This window comes from Pithys albifrons, chromosome 11, assembly GCF_047495875.1.
Source record: "Pithys albifrons albifrons isolate INPA30051 chromosome 11, PitAlb_v1, whole genome shotgun sequence".
NCBI classification, from domain to species: Eukaryota; Metazoa; Chordata; class Aves; order Passeriformes; family Thamnophilidae; genus Pithys; species Pithys albifrons.
The window spans coordinates 2,241,498-2,261,733 of NC_092468.1; positions in this window are offsets into that span (position 1 = coordinate 2,241,498).

Sequence of the window (20,236 nt, forward strand, 5' to 3'; positions counted from 1 at the left end):
ATGCTGGGATCAGGGGTGAGATCAGTGCTGGGGAGCTCTGATCTTGTGCAATTTCCATGCTTTGAGGGTGCCCAAGCACCGCAGAGCAAAGGGGCTTGGGCAGGTAAAGGACAGTCTATCCTGTCCTCCTCGGGAAACCTTCCACATAAACACCAGCAAAGGGGTTTGGAGAGCACACCATGAGGGTTTTTTAATTAGAGAGGATGGGAAAACCCATACCCTGATGAGACAGGCTCTGTGCTGTGTGCTCCTGCCCTTCGGAGTGTGTGGCAGTGGGGGGTGAGAAAGGTGTGTGAGGGTGAAACATCCCACATTTGATAGTGAGCAGGAATAAAATAAATTGTGATACTTGCTGGAGGATGGTCAGTTCTATTATAACTACAAGCTATGAGTCCAGGGCAGCTTGTTTCTAGGTCCTTTGGAGCAGGGGCAAGTGTCAGATTGAAGAAGAGATGCCCGTAGAAAGGCTGATCTTTGCCTGGAGTTGTGCAGAGCAGCTGCTCCCGACCTCAGCCACATTCCAGCAGGGTGTGATGGAGGGGGATGGTTGGGGGATTGGCCAGAGATGACACAGAATCACAGAATGTGCTGAGTTGGAAGGACCCACAAGGATCAGCGAGTCCAACCCTCAGCCCTGCACAGCACCAGCCCCAACACTCACACCCTGTGCCCCAGAGCATCATCCAAACCCTCCTGGAGCCTTGGGGCTGTGCCCACTGCCCTGGGGAGCCTGGTCAGTGCCCACCACCCTCTGGGGGAAGAACTTTTCCCTATTATCTAATTGGATATGTTGTGATGGACTCTAGGCCACCTCCCCAGAGCTGTCTGTTGCCTGCCAGGTAGTGCCATGAATCCTTCACAGAGGGAAACCCACCCCTGACACCTGTGACATCCTGGGGAGCAGCCTGATCTCACCTCCTGTGGTCAAAGCCAGCTCACCCTGCCCTCCTGAGGGCTGCTTTTCAGAGGGGACATCATGACACGTGTCCTTTGGAGGTGGCCCTGCCATCCAGGACACCGTAAGAGCTGCCGAGTGCCGTATCCGGCCCCGCTCCCTCCTGGCTGGCCCCGCTGCCGGGATTGTTTCCACAGCACGAGAACAATACCTCCCCTTCCATCCAAGAAACATTTATTACATGATCCGTTTCAGATGTCTCTTTGGGGAGGAGGGGGAAGCACGGGAGAAACAGATCTCTGTGTTTGCGGCGGCGCGGGTTGATCCCTCCCGTAATGGATTAATTATCCCGCGCGGGAGGGGGGATGTTCCGAGCGAGCGCCAGGGTTGCCTTCCAAGAGGAGCAGACGTGGATATTTCTAGCCTCCTTTTTCACAAACTAAAAGGAGTGATTAATTACTCTGAAAGCTTTCATGTTCATTATAACTCCCTCCCTCTCCTGGTTTTCCTTTCCCCCTCTGACTGTGTGAAACGTGGAGAAAGGTAAGGAGTTTAGGAGTCCATTGTGCTGCTTGTTCCAGAGCCCTTGTCGATCTCCCTTTTCGCTTTCATGCCTCTGCCTCCTCTTCTCTCCCTTTAAAGCCCTCAGAGGTCAGAAGCATTTCCTGGTTTGCCTTTATGTGCCCTGAAGGAAATGGTCTGGGCCAGATTATCCAAGTCGGCACTGATGCACAGAGCTGGCCAGTGGAGTATCCCACCCCACTTCTGGAAGGTCCCTTCCATCCATCACATGCTCCAGGGGGGAGGACCATCCCTTGGGCCTCCTCCTCCTCAGCTGAGGAGGAAGGCCTGGGATTAATGCTGACAAGAGCTAACACTGCCCAGGTAGATTGTAGGGGCTCCAAAGCCCATGAGGTAAATTCTCTTATAGTGCCATTTCCTTGTCCTTTCCCATTTTTTATTTCCACCAAGCCAAGCTGCAACTCGAGCAAGAAATATAAATCCTGCTGTCCCTCAACTCCATCTGCTCATGGAGCTAAAGGGATGTAAAGCCTGTAGCAGAGTGAGTGAGGCCATTATGGAGTGTTCTGTAGAGAGGCTGACTCAGAGCTGGAGCCAGGAATTAGAGGACATCCAGGAGCCAGGAATTAGAGGACATCCAGGAGCCAGTGCAGCCCCTTGGAGCAAAGCACAACTTCTCCAAGGCACCTAAGAAAAAACTAACCTTCTCAGGGACAGAGATTTGGCAAAATCTCATTTCAGAGCTGAGGATCCCAACTATTTTAACTTTGTGAGACCCAGAGATGGGCTGGTAGGAGTTGTTTTCGCATCTCCCAGGTGGGGAGGAGGCCTCAGCTGAAAGTCTGGATGCTAACTGGAGATATGGTGCTGTTCCATGCCTGGCTGACACCCCAATTTTCTGTAGGAAAGGTTCTGGACAGCCCTGCCTAAAAAATCTCTGTGGTTCTTGGAGAAAGGTTGCTGGTGCTTTACTTCCCCTCAAAGCATCTGCATCCAAAAGCAAGCTCTGGACATGGAGCTATGAATGAAACCCCCGACGTTATCTCTCCCATTCTTCTATCCTGTGAACATTTAATATGCTGGTCTGAAGGTTTTAAAAACAGCACAAACCCCAGAAAATCCCCTTCCAGAGTGCTCCCCCCTTTTTATTTTTTTTAATGAGTGGAGTCTCCTGGTGATCAGGAAAGGAATTCATGGTGTCTCAGAAAGCCTGTTTTATTCTCTTTGTCTGCCTGCCTGGTGTGCTTGTGTGTCATTTGCTGCTCTTGGCAGTGAGTGGGAGTTTGTGGAATGAGAATGTGAAATCCCTCCCTCTCCCACATTGGTACACAGCTCAGAAGGATGGGTTGGCCTGGCTGCATCCCTTTCAGTCACAGAATAAATAATGGGAATATGAAGAGCTGCTGTCTGACTCAATGCTGCGTTCAAAGGCTCTTGGTTGACTAAAGAGCAGGAGAGGCTGATTCCAGTAATGGTTTGTCTGTTGTTCCTCTGCCCAAAAACAGGTTTAATGAAGCATTTGTTCTTTTCCTGCCCTCTCTCAAACTGCTCAGCTTTCCCTCAGAGCTGGGTGACAAAAGCAAAATTGTGTCCTGATGTGTTTGTTTGAATTCTTAAGTGAATTTGCTTGGGCGATATTCCCAACCTTTGCCTGGTACCTTTCCAAGAACGTTCAAGCAACGAGAATTTTACTGGCAGAAAAAACAAAAAGTAAATTTCAAAGTCACATTTGCAGGTTTTTCTACCAGTATTGATACCTGAAGCGCTAAAATATCCTGACATGGTCTTAAAGCAGATTGGAGAAGATTTTGATGAATAATGAATTGTGATTTCTTTTTATTTGCCTTCTGGTTCTGGTTGAACTCTTCAAGCTCTTGAGGTTTTCTTTGTAATCATGAGACCTAGAAATTGATTTTCCCTAGGTCTGAAATGATGAGTCTTTGTAGCTGACTTTGCTGAAATGCAGATGTTGTTCCTCAGCATTTCTTCAAGTGTTGGTTCTGGTCCAGTTTGGACCAAAAATGGGTATTATTATTTTCCCCCAGCTCTTTCTATAAACAGGCAATTCTAGAAACAAACTAGCCAAGGTATGATGTTATATCCCCCCAACTCTGCTGCCACTCTATGTAACCAGCATTTTGTTCAGCTTGATCTGCACTGGAGCAGGTTTCCCAGGGTCATAGGCTGGAATAATTTGGGTGAAAAGGGACTCAGGAAATCTTGAGTCCAACATCTCACATCAGGGTTAGTTCTGGGATCAGAGCAGGGTTTGCAAACCTCCAAGCACAGCCCCTCTGGGCAACCTGTACCATGTTTGGCCATCCTGATGGGGGCTGTTGTCACATCCAGGAGTTTATATCTGGTTGTTTCAGTTTATCTGTTGTCTCCCATCTCCTTCTTCCTGGTGAACCTCTGGCTCCAGCTCCTTGGGAACCCCACACAGGTACTGACTGCAAAGCTGCTCTTAGGACCCCCTAAGCCCAGCACCCTTAGACTCCTTTTGGGGCAAAAAATGCCTGGAGCCCCTTTTTTTCTGGCTCCCTTATCTCCTCTAACCTTGCATAGGATTTCCCCAGCTCCAAGAAGGTCGACCATGCCAAAGCTTCCCAGTTTCCAGCCGGAGCTGTGGAGCTGACAGGTGACTGACACAACTGCAGGGCTGTAGCCTGGGAGAGCAGCCCACAGGGATTTCTGAGAGCTGGATCTTGCTTCAGCTGCTGCAGGTCATTTGGTTGGGGGGTGTTTCTGATGAAATGTGTCTGCTTTGATGGGTTATTGCTTGCCAGGAAAACTCGATTTCATCAGAAGACAACTGACCATCTTTCCTAACAAGCTCCATGGAATCATCCAATGTTATCAGCAAAAGAATGAGAGCTGGCAAAAAATTTAATTTGAAATGCAGAACTAACTAATATTGGGGTGAAAACTAACTTTTCTGCTCCACTAGGGACCAGTGCAATGCCAAGGGATTTACTAAACAGGGCAGTTCATATTTTAAATATTTGCAAAGTGAATGTAGAGGCAATTGTTTGGGCAAGTATTTGTCAAATAAACTCAAACAACAAATGCATTTGAGGAAATTGGATTTGTCCACCTGATATTGCAGGAACAGGAGAAAAGACTAAATTCATCAGATAAACTGTTCATCTGAACTGTTTGTTCTCCTCTATCCACCCTCCAATCGTTATTTTAGAGAGACTACAACTGTTGTAGGCACTGTGCAGAAAATTTATAGGAAATGGATCTCAGGCTGCTGAAGCCCAGAGCCTGCATGATGGACGTGGCAGATAGGGGAAGATTTAGCAGTTGGGGGAAGGAGGAGAGTCTGTCTCAGTCTGCAGAGTGGTGAATTCTATCCCTGCACCCATATTAGTGACTCACAAGGTTTATTTTATCCAGGTTTATTTATTGCAGTTTATCACAGTGGTGGGAGCTGCCACTGTGGTTACCATGGTGTGGATTGGACCTTGAGCTGGTTCCATCCACAGCTGCAGACCAACAGGTAGGAAGGCAGGTCAGGACCTTTGGGATGTGAGTACAGACTGGGAAATGTGTGGCACCAGTGGTTTCTACAAACTCGATCTCCTGGCCTCCTCCCAGCACCTGAAATGAGGAGGGAACTGCTCCAGGGCCTCCCAGCTGGGGTGATTCATGTCCGAGGGGGAAATAGGCTGGAGGCAAGTGCTGCCCATCTCCATCAGTTATTAACAGGAAGCCCTTGGCCAAGTGCTTAAAGTAGGATGGTGAGATGTGGCTCACTTTATTTTGCAGGCAGGGACTGTAGAAATCAATTTTATAGCTGCCCTGGCTTCAAGGAATGCCACGTTGTGATGGCAGAAAGGAGGCCCTGGGGGTTAAGTGCTGGGGGTTGAACGTGTGACTGGAGAGCAGAAAGGGAGCACAGAGTCTTCACAGCAGCCTGGAGTAGCTGAGAGAAGGAGGAAGGAAAAGAAGGAGGAATCTGATTCCCAGGAGAGCAAATTCAGGGAAGTAACACAAAGATAGATTAAAAAAAAGCAAATGGTGCAAGACTGCTGTTGTTGGAGCACAGAGTAGTTCCCAAATGGCCTGGGAAGCTGAGACCAAAGCAGGAGGTGACTGTAGTTTGGAGATGCAAGATGTAGGGTCAGGAGCCAAGTCTTTGAACTGCAGAAGGCAGAAAACTGAAGCTGTATTTTAGGCTTGAAAAAAGGAGGAGAAGTGATGGCAGAACCCATGGCAGCAAGAGAAGAGGGAGCCCAGCTGCAGCAGAGCAGGTAGGACAAGGGATTTGGTGTGCAGCACTTGCCATGTTCAGTCTATAGAGGTCTCAGCTGAGATCCCAAGGCCTGTCTGGGTCTTTATCCTCTGAGTCCTGCATCTCTACGGTGGGGCTAAAATAATGTGTGCTGACCTGGAAGTGGGTTTTCTTTACTCTGCCTGTGCACAGAGAATTTCTCACAACTTCATGTCTTCCAGGACTAGAAAATTTCATGCCTAAAGTGTCTCAGCCTTTCATAGCAGAAATAAGCTTGATACAAAAATATCTGGATAAAATCCAAACTGTAACCCCGTAGGAATTCCCTCTGTGTTTATTCCTGGGGTCTTTTGGTAGCTGGTTTTCACTTGGATCTAACTTGATGAACTGGGATATGTTCATCTTGCAGGGTAGCAAACACCATGGGCTGGACTCCCATGGGATACCACAGGATGTTATCTCTGGGTGTTTCTCTCCATGATCTGCCTGCTGAGCTTGGTCTGTGCCCCATATTTTAGCTTCGTTTCAGGCCTGTTGCAGCTTTGCTGAGGTAAATCCAGGTGCCACTCCAAACTCTCAGCATCCCTGGAGTGCTGAGGACCATCTCATCTGTCTGCCACACTCCCCAGTGAGGGCCAGGTGGATGTTAAGACCTAGGATACTTACTCAGACTAAATCTGATCTGGAATGTCTTGGGTCGTGCTTGGTTGACCTCACTGATTGTTCTTCTTCTGGGTTTGTGCTAAAATCCTTGGCAGTGCTCACTGCCCTGGAGCAGAGGTGGTTGCAAAGGAGGGAATGTTCCATTGGAAGAGGCTGATGATGATCATCCAGTCCAACAGCCTGCCCACTGCAGGGCTGACCAGGAGATGCACCAGGGTTGGATGGGGCTTGGAGCAACCTGGTCTATGGAAGGTGCCCTGTCCATGGCAGGGGTTGGAATGAGATGGGATTTAAGGTCCCTTCCAACCCAACCCATTCTGTGATTCCATTAAGGGCATTGTCCAAGTGTGTCTCAAACACTGACACTTGAGACATTGCTTCTCAAGGAAGCCTGTGCCAGGGTTTGAACACACACTTGGTAAAGAAATTCTTCCTGATGTCCAGTCTAAACCTTCCCCAGTGGAGGTTTGAACCATTCCTGACACTCAATACCAGGAAAAAAACCTGAAGGAATGATTATGGGTGATGTCTGCATCCTGCTTTTAACCCCTGAGCTCCCTGACCTGCCTTCCTGAGTGGCAGAGCAATTTGGCTATGCCCATCACAGAGCTGTCCCTGACATCTCCAAAAACCCACCACCTCTCTATAATCCCAGGGTGGGTGTTTGTGCCAGAGAGTGCTTTGCTTTAGCTTTGTCAGCGGGTAATGATCCATCCCACTGGAGTGGGAAGTGCTTGAAGGCAGGACTCTGCCTCCTGGTTGCTTGATGCTTGGCCATGGCAGAGGATTGGGATGGTGGTGGGAAGGTTAGAAATTACTCTCTCCATGTGGGTGTAGGCACACCAGCTCCTGGTCATTAAGTGGTGGCCAAAGCAGGGGAAGACTGTGCTCAGCAGTTCTGTGGCATCAGGATAGAGCCCAATTAGGAGTGTAGGAAGGATTTTCTTCCCTTACTCTGAAAATTCAGGTTAGTGGGTTTGGCTGCTTTTTCTCTGTGTTCAGCTTCAACCGAGGGATTAAATTTCCAAGGACTTGAACTCTCAAAATTAGAAGCCGAGCCTTGGATTTAGTCAAAAAAATCTTGCCCAGAAGCCTCAAGCATGAGCTTCTCATCTCCAAATTCACATTGTGCTGTTTCATGAGGGGTACCCCACAAGGTGCACCCACCCCAGCTTCACTGCCTTGGCTTTCCATGGGGAATGGGGGAGGCTCCCAGAGGGGAAATCCTCCCCAGGCAGTCACTGAGATCCAAACCAACCCCACCTGTCGGAGCTCTGTGCTGCTCTGATGCAGAGCAGATGTGTGTTTGGGCAGGTGTGGGGTGGGGTGGGATGGCTGCCAGTCTGGACTGCACGTGTTTCCAGGGCTGAGAGACCCTCTGAAGAGAAATCTGCACTTCCCATGAGGGGGTATTAAGTTTTTTGCTGCAGGGTAAACACTGTCTGCTTTGTAATGCAGCTGCTGATGAAGTCATGTCCTTATTCCAGGGAACTCTGCAAAGAGGCAGATCCAACCTCTTTTTGTCCAGTAAGATACTGGCTTTACCTGTTTTCCTTCTGGGCTTTGCAATCTGGACAAGAAACTTTGTGTGGGTGATATGTCAGTTGATGACAAATCTCCTCTGTGCTGTGCTGGAAAGCTTTCCATATCTGATTTCTAGTCTCTATTTCTATATTCCATTTCTATGTGCAGTTGCTGGAGGTGTGCTCTGCAACAGTCTCCAGGAAGGCTTGGTTGTCCTCTTTGCTCTGGGTACTTTGAGGTCTTCCTGGCTTTCTAGGTTTATCTGAAGGGGGAAAAAACCAAACATGTCTTACTCTGCAACCAGAGGCACAGATCTGGTGCTCAGAAAGGCTCTGGTTCCCAACCAGACATGTGCAACGTGTGGCTTGGCCTGAGCTGTGCCCCATGGTCAGGTGGCATTGCATCCTCCCTTGGGTGGCTGCAAGGCTGATGGAGAGTCTCATCTGCATGGCTTTGTAGGAGCTGCTCAAATTTTTGCCTCTACAACTTGCTCTCATACAAAACAGTCTTATCAGGACTCTGTTGAGCCTGGGAAGAGGTCATGAGCTGATCTGTAAGATTTATCTCTCCGGTGTATGTACTGCCCTTGAGTCCACTGATGGGGTCAAAGCCCAGAGATGAGGGACGAGGATGGAGCCTCGTCTCTGTGCTGGCAGCATCTCCTGTGCCACCTGCTCTTAAATTCTGGGCCAGATGCCTTGTGCCACTGTAGTCCCCGTCCCAGCTCTATTAGAAGCAGCACTAATCAGCCTTTAAATGCTGGAGCCATTAGGAGAATTAGATCCCTGTTTTATAGCTCTCCCATGGCTGTGTTGGTGCTGGGCTGTGGGCGTGACCCACGGAACAGGGAACTCCACCTGACTGGGGGTCACATCCTCAGGTCTTCCCCATATTGCTGCCTAGAGCCAGGGTAGGGATGCTGAGTGTTCTCCAAGCCCAGATTCTTGTGCACAGTCCTTGTTGTGTGATAGCACAAATGAGCGTAGGGCCTGCCTGGTGTAATAAAAGGGCAGGGAAATTACCTTGGTGGAGCAGGCTGGCAGAGCAGCTTGTTTGCCACATCCCTGAGGACACAGAGCCATTCAGAGCCCTTGTGGAGCAGGCTCTGCTGCTCGATTTGTACACATCCTGTACATTGCTGATTGATTCAGGACTCATTTTGTACTAAACAAAGCAAGAGCAAAAAAACTCACTTGAACACAGCAAAGTCAACCCTCCCTGGACTTGCTACTGACACACTGAAGTTTCTGGAAACCTGTGCTTGTTGATAGTCATCGAATAGTTTGGGTTGGAAGTGACCTTAAAGATCATCTAGTTTCAACTGTGGGGATGGAGTTGGATGGGGATGGGCAGGGACACCTTCCATTAGACCAGGTTGCTCCAAGTCCCATCCAACCTGGGCTTGAATCTCTCTCCTTGCACTGTCAGGTTTTTCCATGTGTGTTTCCCCCCATTTAACGGTGTCAGTGAAGTCAGGGTTTGCTTTCCTGGATTAGCCCCCTCTCAGCAGGAACTGTGACCTGATCTAACAGCCTCTCCAGCAGTGCAGGAAACAAATCAGGGGCTGTAACTTCCTCTGTGTCCCTGGGGCTGTGCTGGGCCTGTGGTGGAGGTAAATGATGACTTTTCGTTGATGTGTTAAGGATAGAAACCTACCCAAGATGTGACCCAATGCTGTGAGTCCTGGGATGAACATGGGGAGCTCTGATATCACCTTGGCTCTTCCCAAAGTGTGATGAGCCTGCTTAGACTGAGTGTATCTCCTTGCCCTATTCCAAGGGCTCAGTGGGATGTTTAGGCACAGGAGAGGTTTCCATAGGCCGTCTGATTCATTGGCTGCAGTGGGATTTGCTGTGTGTTTACAGCTGGGAGAATATTTCCACAACTCCTGCTCCTGTCCCAGCTTCCCTGCCTGCAAAGGCCATGAGATTTTTCCTCATTGACTCAGCTGTGAAGGTGGGTGCAGGGAGATTGCTCAGGGCTGTGTTTGCACTTTGTGTTGGACATGCTGAGCACTCAGCCTGGGATATTCAGGGCACAGGGAAGACAGCACTGTGTAGAGACCTGCCTCCCCACCTCTGCAGCAGCTTCTGCTTGGTTTGGTTTCCATCACATCCTCCTGGAAAATGTTGTACTTAGGAAGAAAGAGATTTGCCTTTTTCCCTTTGTCAAAAAGGGAAGAGTTTTCTTTAAAACCAAAAGCAAGAAACAGAATTGGAAGATTTTTCATAGAGGCTTTGTCAAAACCTCATTTTCCTTTGAGAGGGAGGAGAGAGGAAACAAAGGAAAAGCATCTAAATCATGTCATGAGCATGATTTGTGTGTTATTTCCTTTCGCTTCCCTCTTCTCTTGCCATGTTCCCTCTGACAGAATCTCTCTTCCAGGGCCTTCTGCTTCTCTCAAAATTGATTTGTCTGCAGCACTGGCTATTGGTTTATCAGACTCCAAGCTCTGTGTCACTCATGTGTTGACCTCTGAACTTGTAGGTGGACTCTTGCCACTGGATTTTCTTTTAATACCCTTCTTACTGTAGCCATTTCTGTTCCTCTCTCGGGTTGCCTCTGACCAAATCAGCAGATTCATCTGTCTTGAAACCTCTTCATCACGTGCCCTGCATTAAACTCTTAGAAGAGCTGCAGTACTGGGGACTGCTCAATGCTGACAGAGATGAGCAGACCCTTTCCTGCTCCTCCCTGCCATGATCCCATCAGCAGAAATCTTCATTTACAGAGGGATTTTCTTGGCTTCTCTCTCACAATTTCTGGCTCCCCTGTTTGTATCTGAAGTGGTGGTTTAGCAGAATTTGTTTTGACAAAAGCAAAAAGATATTTTCAGTGAATTAAAAATATGGTGATGGAAAGATGGGACAGAAATGTGGCGCTTCCTCTGCTTGAGGGGTTTGCTGTTGGTTGTCCCTGTGCTTGGGGGGATTAACTGTGTGTGCTGGAGGTCCATGTCAGACTGAATGTTAAGCTCCCAGGCTACAGCCACGCTCTTGGGAGCAGGGGAACAATAATTTATTACTGGTGGGGATGGGAGGATTACTTCGGTAATTTGTGTATTGACTCCTATTCTTTCTCATACACACACAACAAACACTACTCATGTTATCAGGGTCTCCTGCTGCAGATATTGGAAATTAAGCATTCTTCAGGTAGTTTTCCCTCTGTTATGGTGTCTGAGATGCCTTGTGGTGAAAAGGGCAGGTCAAGTGAGGAAGGCCAGAGGTCTTGGACTTGCAAGCTCCCATCCCACCTGAGGACCTGTAGTCTCTGTGCGTTTCTCTCTGGAGTGTTTCTGGAAGTCATGGCTAATGGGTGGCCTGAATTGCTCATCATCCTCTTCCTCTCAGGGTGCCCAAAGTTGTGTGAGCACCCCAAGCAAGCAGTCTGAGTGCAGCTCTGAGTTTTTGTGCCTCCTTTCTCTGCCTGTGGAAGAAGTTTCCATGCAGTCCCTCAATGGTGTGGGGTTAGTTGGTGGCTGAAGCCACCTAAATCCATGAAGGAGTAAAAGTAAAAATGGACCTTTTGGAATTACCTTGCAAAGGTTTTCAGCTGAGTGCAGGGTGTTCCATGGCTGTTAGAAATCTGTCCTGGTTTTCTGGAGTAGATAAGGAGGCACAGAGGGCAAGTGATGGATCCCCTCTGAGGTGACACCTGGGGCTCTTTTTCAGAGATGTCACTCTTGGCAGAAATCAAGCATATGAGTAGAAGATGTGGCAAGAAACTGGAGACACATCCATCTTCTTATTCCAGGAGGGTGTTGTGCTGCAGAGACACTGGTCCTTGTCTTCACAAACAGGCTCTCTGATCTCTGCCTTTTTGCCTCCCTTGTGCTCCTCATCTGCTGCTATTTGGTCATCCCCTTTGGTTTTCTCTCTTTCCACTCCTCAAGGGTTAAAAGTCCCTGGATTAGGCTGGGCTTGCCAGTTGCATGGAGAGCATCCTGTCCTGCTCGATGAAAATGAACATGTTGAAAAGAGTTCAAAGGTGCCTGGCAGTCATTGTGGACCCACTTCCAGCTTTTGTGTGCCTTCAGAGAAGCTCCCATGCTCCTGTTCCCATTCCTACTTGTTTTGTTTAAATGGCAAAGGTGTGAGGTGAGAATTTGATCCCTGTTTGGGAGCTGCTGCACAGGAACACTGAGGTCTTGCTTGGCATCTCCCCTAAGGTGAGCTTCCTCCCTGCTGCCTGGCCCAAGAGCAAAACCTGAAGGTTGATGTGCAGAGAGAGAGAGGGTTGAGTTTCTTCCTTCCAGGCAGCTGGAGCAGCCTGCAAAGGGTTACATCAGACAGCAAGAAAAGAGACTCTCCAGCACTGTCGAGTTTTTTTAACAGGCAGCCCAGACTTGTAATATCAGCACTTACTGAATTAATTTACTGTGTAACACCAGTAAAGCTCTAAGTTCTTTCGGTGAATTCCAGTTTTGAGAAAAATCAAGAAAGTAATTACTTGGTTTGGTCATTAATTACTCACTACTGGACATTTTCGAAGGTGTAGTATGAAAAGCCTGAGGCAGCTATTAAGAGTGGCTCTAATGCTATTGATCCATTTGTGCTTATCGTGAAATTTCGCTGCTTTCATGATGTTTCATTGAACTGGGGGATACAGGTGTGTGGAGCCAGGGAGTGGCTCTGTGAGGGCACAGGGGGCTCTATGAGGGCATAGAGGCCTTCTGAGAGGGGACGGGGGGCTCTGTGAGAGCGTAGGAGGGCTCTGTGAGGGCATAGGGAGGATCTGTGAGGGGATGTGGGCTCTGTATCGAGATGTGGAGCGTGGTGACGGGAATGCTGGGCCCTGTGAGGCGATGGGGGGCTCTGCGAAGGGATGGGGGACTCTGTGAGGGGTTTGGGGGGGCTCTGTCAGGAAATAGGGGGCTCTGTGAGGGCATGAGGGGCTCTGTGAGAGAATAGGGGGGCTCTGTCAGGGCATAGGGAGGCTCTGTGAGGGAATAGGGGAGCACTATGATGGCATAGGGGGCTTTATAAGGGCATAGGGGGGCTCTGTGAGGAAATAGAGGCGCTCTGTGAGGGAATAGGGGCGCTCTGTGAAGGAATAGAGGGGCTCTGTGAAGGAATAGGGGGGCTCTGTGAAGGAATAGGGGGGCTCTGTGAGGGAATAGGGAGGTTTATGTGGGCATAGGGGTGCTCTATGAGGGTATGGGGGTCTGTGAGGGGATGGGAGGATCTCTGAGGGCATAGGGGGTTCTGTGAAGGCATAGGGGGGCTCTCTGCTGGCATGGGAGTGCTGGAACCTGTGCAGGGATGGCGGGGTTTGTGAGGAAATAGGGGGGCTCTGTCAGGGCATAGGGGGGTTTATTAGGGCATATGGGGGCCTTTAAGGGTATAGGGAGGTTTATGAAGGGATAGTGGGGTTTTGTGAGGAAATAGGGGGGCTCTGTGAGGGGATGGGGGACTTTGTGAGGGAATAGGGGGCTCTATGAGGGCATATGGGGCTTCTGAGAGGGGATGTGGGGCTCTGTGAGGGCATAGGGGGATTTATGTGGGCATAGGAGGGCTCTGTGAGGGAATAGGGGGGCTCTGTGAGGGAATGGGGGATGCAGTGAGGGCATTGAGGGGTTTATGAGGGCATAGGGGGGTTCTGTGAAGGCATAGGGGCGCTCTGTGAGGGGAGTGCTGGAACTTGTGAAGGGATGGGGTCTCTGAGATGGAATAGGGGGCTCTGTCAGGGCAGAGAGGGCTTCTTAGAGGGGATGGGGGGCTCTGTGAGAGTGTAGGAGGGCTCTGTGAGGGAATAGGGGGGATCTGTGAGGGGATGTGGGCTCTGAATTGGCATGTGGAGCTCAGTGAAGGGAGTGCAGGGCCCTGTGAGGCGACGGGGGGCTCTGTGAAGGGATGGGGGACTCTGTGTGGGATGGGGTGGATCTGAGAGGGCATAGGAGGGCTCTGTGAAGGCATAGGGGGGCTCATTGAGGGCATGGGAGGCTGTGTGAGGAAATAGGGGGACTCTGTGAGGGCATAAAGGGCTCTGTCAGGGCATAGGGGGCTCTGTGAGGCGAGTGCTGGAGCTTGTGAAGGGATGAGGGACTCTGTGAGGGAATAGGGGGCTCTGTGAGGGCATAGAGGGCTTCTGAGAGAGGATGGGGGGCTCTGTGAGAGCAAAGGAGGGCTCTGTGAGGGCTTAGGGGGGATCTGTGAGGGGATGTGGGCTCTGTATCGAGATGTGGAGCTCAGTGAGGGGAGTGCTGGCCCCCTGTGAGGCAATGGGGGGCTCTGTGAAGGAATGGGGGAGTCTGTGTGGGATGGGGTGGATCTGTGAGGGGTTTGGGGGGGCTCTGTGAGATCATAGGGGGCTCTGTGAGGGCATGGAGGGCTCTGTGAGGGAAGGGGGGGCTCTATCAGGGCATAGGGAGGCTCTGTGAGGGAATAGGGGGGCTCTGTGAGGGCATAGGGGGGCTCTGTGAGGAAATAGAGGGTTCTGTGACAGAATATGGGGGCTCTGTGAGGGCATAGGGGGGTCTGTGAGGGCATGAGAGTGCTGGAACTTGTGAAGGGATGGGGGGCTTTGTGAGGGAATAGGGGGCTCTATGAGGGCATAGAGGCCTTCTGAGAGGGAATGGGGGGCTCTGTGAGAGCGTAGGAGGGCTCTGTGAGGGAATAGGGGGGATCTGTGAGGGGATGTGGGCTCTGTATCAAGATGTGGAGCTCAGTGAGGGGAGTTCTGGACCCTGTGAGGAGATGGGGGGCTCTGCGAAGGGATGAGGGAGTCTGTGTGGGATGGGGTGGATCTGTGAGGAGTTGGGGGGGAACTCTGTGAGGGGTTTGGGGGTGCTCTGTGAGAGAATAGGTGGACTCTGTGAGGGCATAATAGGGGGGCTCTGTGAGGGCATAATAGGGGGTCTCTGTGAGGGCAAAGAGGGGCTCCATGAGGGAACAGGAGGGTTCTGTGAGGGCCTGGGGTGCTGTGTGAGGAAATAGGTGGGCTCTGTCAGCTAATAGGGGGACTCTCTGAGGGGAGTGCTGGAGCTTGTGAAGGGATGAGGGAGTCTGTGAGGGAATAAGGGGGCTCTATGAGGGCATAGGGGGCTTCTGAGAGGTGATGTGGGGCTCTGTGAGAGAGTAGGAGGGCTCTGTGAGGGCATAGGGAGGCTCTGTGAGGGGATGTGGGCTCTGTATCGAGATGCAGAGCTTGGTCAGGGGAGTGCTGGGCCATGTGAGGGGACGGGGGGCTCTGCGAAGGGATGGGGGACTCTGTGTGGGATGGGGTGGATCTGTGAGGGGTTTGGGGTGGCTCTGTCAGGAAATAGGGGGCTCTGTGAGGGCATGAGGGGCTCTGCGAGAGAATAGGGGGGCTCTGTCAGGGCACAGGGAGGCTCTGTGAGGGAATAGGGGAGCACTATGATGGCATAGGGGGCTTTATAAGGGCATAGGGGGGCTCTGTGAGGAAATAGAGGCGCTCTGTGAGGGAATAGGGGGGCTCTGTGAAGGAATAGGGGGGCTCTGTGAAGGAATAGGGGGGCTCTGTGAGGCAATAGGGAGGTTTACGTGGACATTGGGGGGCTGTGTGAGGGCATAGGGGTGCTCTAGGAGGGTATGGGGGTCTGTGAGGGGATGGGAGGATCTCTGAGGGCATAGGGGGTTCCGTGAAGGCATAGGGGGGCTCTGTGCTGGCATGGGAGTGCTGGAACCTGTGCAGGGATGGCGGGGTTCGTGAGGAAATAGGGGGGCTCTTTCAGGGCATAGGGGGGTTTATGAGGGCATAGGGGGGCCCTGTAAGGGCATAGGGGGTTTTATGAAGGCATAGTGGGGTTCTGTGAGGAAATAGGGGGGCTCTGTGAGGGGATGGGGGACTTTGTGAGGGAATAGACGGCTCTATGAGGGCATATGGGGCTTCTGAGAGGGGATGGGGGGCTCTGTGAGGGCATAGGCGGGTTTATGTGGGCATAGGAGGGCTCTGTGAGGGAATAGGGGGGCTCTGTGAGGGAATGGGGGATGCAGTGAGGGCATAGAGGGGTTTATGAGAGCACAGAGGGGTTCTGTGAAGGCATAGGGGCGCTCTGTGAGTGGAGTGCTGAAACCTGTGAAGGGATGGGGGGCTCTGAGAGGGAATAGGGGGCTCTATGAGGGCAGAGAGGGCTTCTGAGAGGGGATGGGTGGCTCTGTGAGAGTGTAGGAGGGCTCTGTGAGGGCATAGGGGGGATCTGTGAGGGGATGTGGGCTCTGAATCTGCATGTGGAGCTCAGTGAAGGGAGTGCAGGGCCCTGTGAGGGGATGGGGGGCTCTGTGAAGGGATGGGGGACTCTGGGGGATGGGGTGGATCTGTGAGGAGTTGGGGGGCCTCTGTGAGGGGGTTGGAGGGGCTCTGTGAGGAAATAGGGGGTTCTGTGAGGAAATAGGGGGACTCTGTGAGGGCATAGGAGGGCTCTGTGAAGGCATAGGGGGGCTCGTTGAGGGCATGGGAGGCTGTGTGAGGAAATAGGGGGGCTCTGTGAGGGCATAGGGGGCTTCTGAGAGGGGATGGGGGGCTCTGTGAGAGCGAAGGAGGGCTCTGTGAGGGCATAGGGAGGATCTGAGAGGCGATGTGGGCTCTGTATCGGGATGTGGAGCTCGGTGAGGGGAGTGCTGGCCCCCTGTGAAGCGATGGGGGGCTCTGCGAAGAGATGGGGGACTTTGTGTGTGATGGGGTGGATCTGTGAGGAGTTGGGGGGGAACTCTGTGAGGGCTTTGGGGTGGCTCTGTGAGGAAATAGGGGGTTCTGTGAGGGCATAATAGGGGGACTCTGTGAGGGCATAATAGGCGGGCTCTGTGCGGGCATAATAGGGGGTCTGGGTGAGGGCAAAGAGGGGCTCCCTGAGGGAACAGGAGGGTTCTGTGAGGGCCTGGGGTGCTGTGTGAGGAAATAGGGGGGCTCTGTCAGGGAATAGAGGGGCTCTCTGAGGGGAGTGCTGGAGCTTGTGAAGGGATGAGTGACTCTGTGAGGGAATAGGGGGCTCTATGAGGGCACGGGGGCTTCTGAGAGGGGATGGGGGGCTCTGTGAGAGCGTAGGAGGGCTCTGTGAGGGCATAGGGAGGCTCTGTGAGGGAATAGGGGAGCACTATGATGGCATAGGGGGCTTTATAAGGGCATAGGGAGGCTCTGTGAGGGAATAGGGGGGCTCTGTGAGGGAATAGGAGGGCTCTGTGAAGGAATAGGGGGGCTCTGTGAAGGAATAGGGGGGCTCTGTGAGGCAATAGGGAGGTTTACGTGGACATTGGGGGGCTGTGTGAGGGCATAGGGGTGCTCTATGAGGGTATGGGGGTCTGTGAGGGGATGGGAGGATCTCTGAGGGCATAGGGGGTTCCGTGAAGGCATAGGGGGGCTCTGTGCTGGCATGGGTGTGCTGGAACCTGTGCAGGGATGGCGGGCTTTGTGAGGAAATAGGGAGGCTCTGTAACGGCATAGGGGGATTTATGAAGGCATAGGGGGGTTCTGTGAGGAAATAGGGGGGCTCTGTGAGGGATTGGGGGACTTTGTGAGGGAATAGGGTGCTCTATGAGGGCATATGGGGCTTCCGAGAGGGGATGGAGGGCTCTGTGAGGGCATAGGGGGGTTTATGTGGGCATAGGAGGGCTCTGTGAGGGAATGGGGGACACAGTGAGGGCATAGAGGGTTTATGAGAGCATAGGGGGGTTCTGTGAAGGCATAAGGGCGCTCTGTGAGGGGAGTGCTGGAACTTGTGAAGGAATGGGGTCTCTGAGATGGAATAGGGGGCTCTATGAGGGCATAGAGGGCTTCTGAGTGGGGATGGGGGGCTCTGTGAGAGTGTAGGAGGGCTCTGTGAGGGAATAGGGGGGATCTGTGACGGGATGTGGGCTCTGAATCGGCATGTGGAGCTCAGTGAAGGGAGTGCAGGGCCCTATGAGGGGATGGGGGGCTCTGCGAAGGGATGGGGGACTCTGGGGGATGGGGTGGATCTGTGAGGAGTTAGGGGGGCTCTGTGAGGGGGTTGGAGGGGCTCTGTGAGGAAATAGGGGGTTCTGTGAGGAAATAGGGGGACTCTGTGAGGGCATAGGAGGGCTCTGAAAGCATAGGGGGGCTCGTTGAGGGCATGGGAGGCTGTGTGAGGAAATAGGGGGGCTCTGTGAGGGCGTAGGGGGGCTCTGTGAGGGAACAGGAGGACTCTGTGAAGGCATAGGGGGGCTCTGTGAGGGCATGGGGGGCTGTGTGAAGAAATAGAGGGCTCTGTCAGGGTACAGGGGGGCTCTGTGAGGCGAGTGCTGGAACTTGTTAAAGGATGAGGGACTCTGTGAGGGAACAGGGGGCTCTATGAGGGCATAGAGGGCTTCTGAGAGGGGATGGGGGCTCTGTGAGAGTGAAGGAGGGCTCTGTGAGGGCATAGGGAGGATCTGTGAGGGGTGTGGGCTCTGTATCGGGATGTGGAGCGTGGTGAGGGGAGTGCTGGCCCCCTGTGAGGCGATGGGGCGCTCTGCGAAAGAATTGGGGAGTCTGTGAGGGGTTTGGGGGGGCTGTGTGAGATCACAGGGGGCTCTGTGAGGGCATGGGGGGCTCTGTGAGGGCATTGGGGGCTCTATCAGGGCATAGGGAGGCTCTGTGAGGGAATAGGGGGGCTCTGTGAGGGCATTGGGGGGCTCTGTGAGGAAATAGAGGGTTCTGTGACAGAATACGGGGGCTCTGTGAGGGCATAAAGGGGCTCTTTGAGGGCATAGGGGGGCTCTGTGAGGGCATGGAAGTGCTGGAACTTGTGAAGGGATGGGGGGCTTTGTGAGGGAATAGGGGGCTCTATGAGGGCATAGAGGCCTTCTGAGAGGGAATGGGGGGCTCTGTGAGAGCGTAGGAGGGCTCTGTGAGGGAATAGGGAGGATCTGTGAGGGGATGTGGGCTCTGTATCGAGATGTGGAGCTCAGTGAGGGAGTTCTGGACCCTGTGAGGAGATGGGGGGCTCTGCGAAGGGATGGGGGACTCTGTGGGGGATGGGGTGGATCTGTGAGGAGTTGGGGGGGAACTCTGTGAGGGGTTTGGGGGGATCTGTGAGGAAATAGGGAGTTCTGTGAGGGCATAATAGGGGGGCTCTGTGAGGGCAAAGAGGGGCTCCATGAGGGAACAGGAGGGTTCTGTGAGGGCCTGGGGTGCTGTGTGAGGAAATAGGGGGGCTCTGTCAGGGAATAGAGGGGCTCTCTGAGGGGAGTGCTGGAGCTTGTGGAGGGATGAGGGACTCTGTGAGGGAATAGGGGGCTCTATGAGGGCATAAAGGGCTTCTGAGAGGGGATGGGGGCTCTGTGAGAGTGAAGGAGGGCTCTGTGAGGGCATAGGGAGGATCTGTGAGGGGTGTGGGCTCTGTATCGGGATGTGGAGCGTGGTGAGGGGAGTGCTGGCCCCCTGTGAGGCGATGGGGCGCTCTGCGAAGGAATTGGGGAGTCTGTGAGGGGTTTGGGGGGGCTGTGTGAGATCACAGGGGGCTCTGTGAGGGCATGGGGGGCTCTGTGAGGGCATTGGGGGCTCTATCAGGGCATAGGGAGGCTCTGTGAGGGAATAGGGGGGCTCTGTGAGGGCATTGGGGGGCTCTGTGAGGAAATAGAGGGTTCTGTGACAGAATACGGGGGCTCTGTGAGGGCATAAAGGGGCTCTTTGAGGGCATAGGGGGGCTCTGTGAGGGCATGGAAGTGCTGGAACTTGTGAAGGGATGGGGGGCTTTGTGAGGGAATAGGGGGCTCTATGAGGGCATAGAGGCCTTCTGAGAGGGAATGGGGGGCTCTGTGAGAGCGTAGGAGGGCTCTGTGAGGGAATAGGGAGGATCTGTGAGGGGATGTGGGCTCTGTATCGAGATGTGGAGCTCAGTGAGGGAGTTCTGGACCCTGTGAGGAGATGGGGGGCTCTGCGAAGGGATGGGGGACTCTGTGGGGGATGGGGTGGATCTGTGAGGAGTTGGGGGGGAACTCTGTGAGGGGTTTGGGGGGATCTGTGAGGAAATAGGGAGTTCTGTGAGGGCATAATAGGGGGGCTCTGTGAGGGCAAAGAGGGGCTCCATGAGGGAACAGGAGGGTTCTGTGAGGGCCTGGGGTGCTGTGTGAGGAAATAGGGGGGCTCTGTCAGGGAATAGAGGGGCTCTCTGAGGGGAGTGCTGGAGCTTGTGAAGGGATGAGGGACTCTGTGAGGGAATAGGGGGCTCTATGAGGGCATAGAGGGCTTCTGAGAGGGGATGTGGGGCTCTGTGAGAGCGTAGGAGGGCTCTGTGAGGGCATAGGGAGGATCTGTGAGGGGATGTGGGCTCTGTATCGAGATGTGGAGCTCGGTGAGGGGAGTGCTGGGCCCTGTGAGGCGATGGGGGGCTCTGCGAAGGGATGGGGGTCTCTGTGTGGGATGGGGTGGATCTATGAGGGGTTTGGGGGGGGCTCTATGAGATCATAGGGGGCTCTGTGAAGGCATGGGGGGCTCTG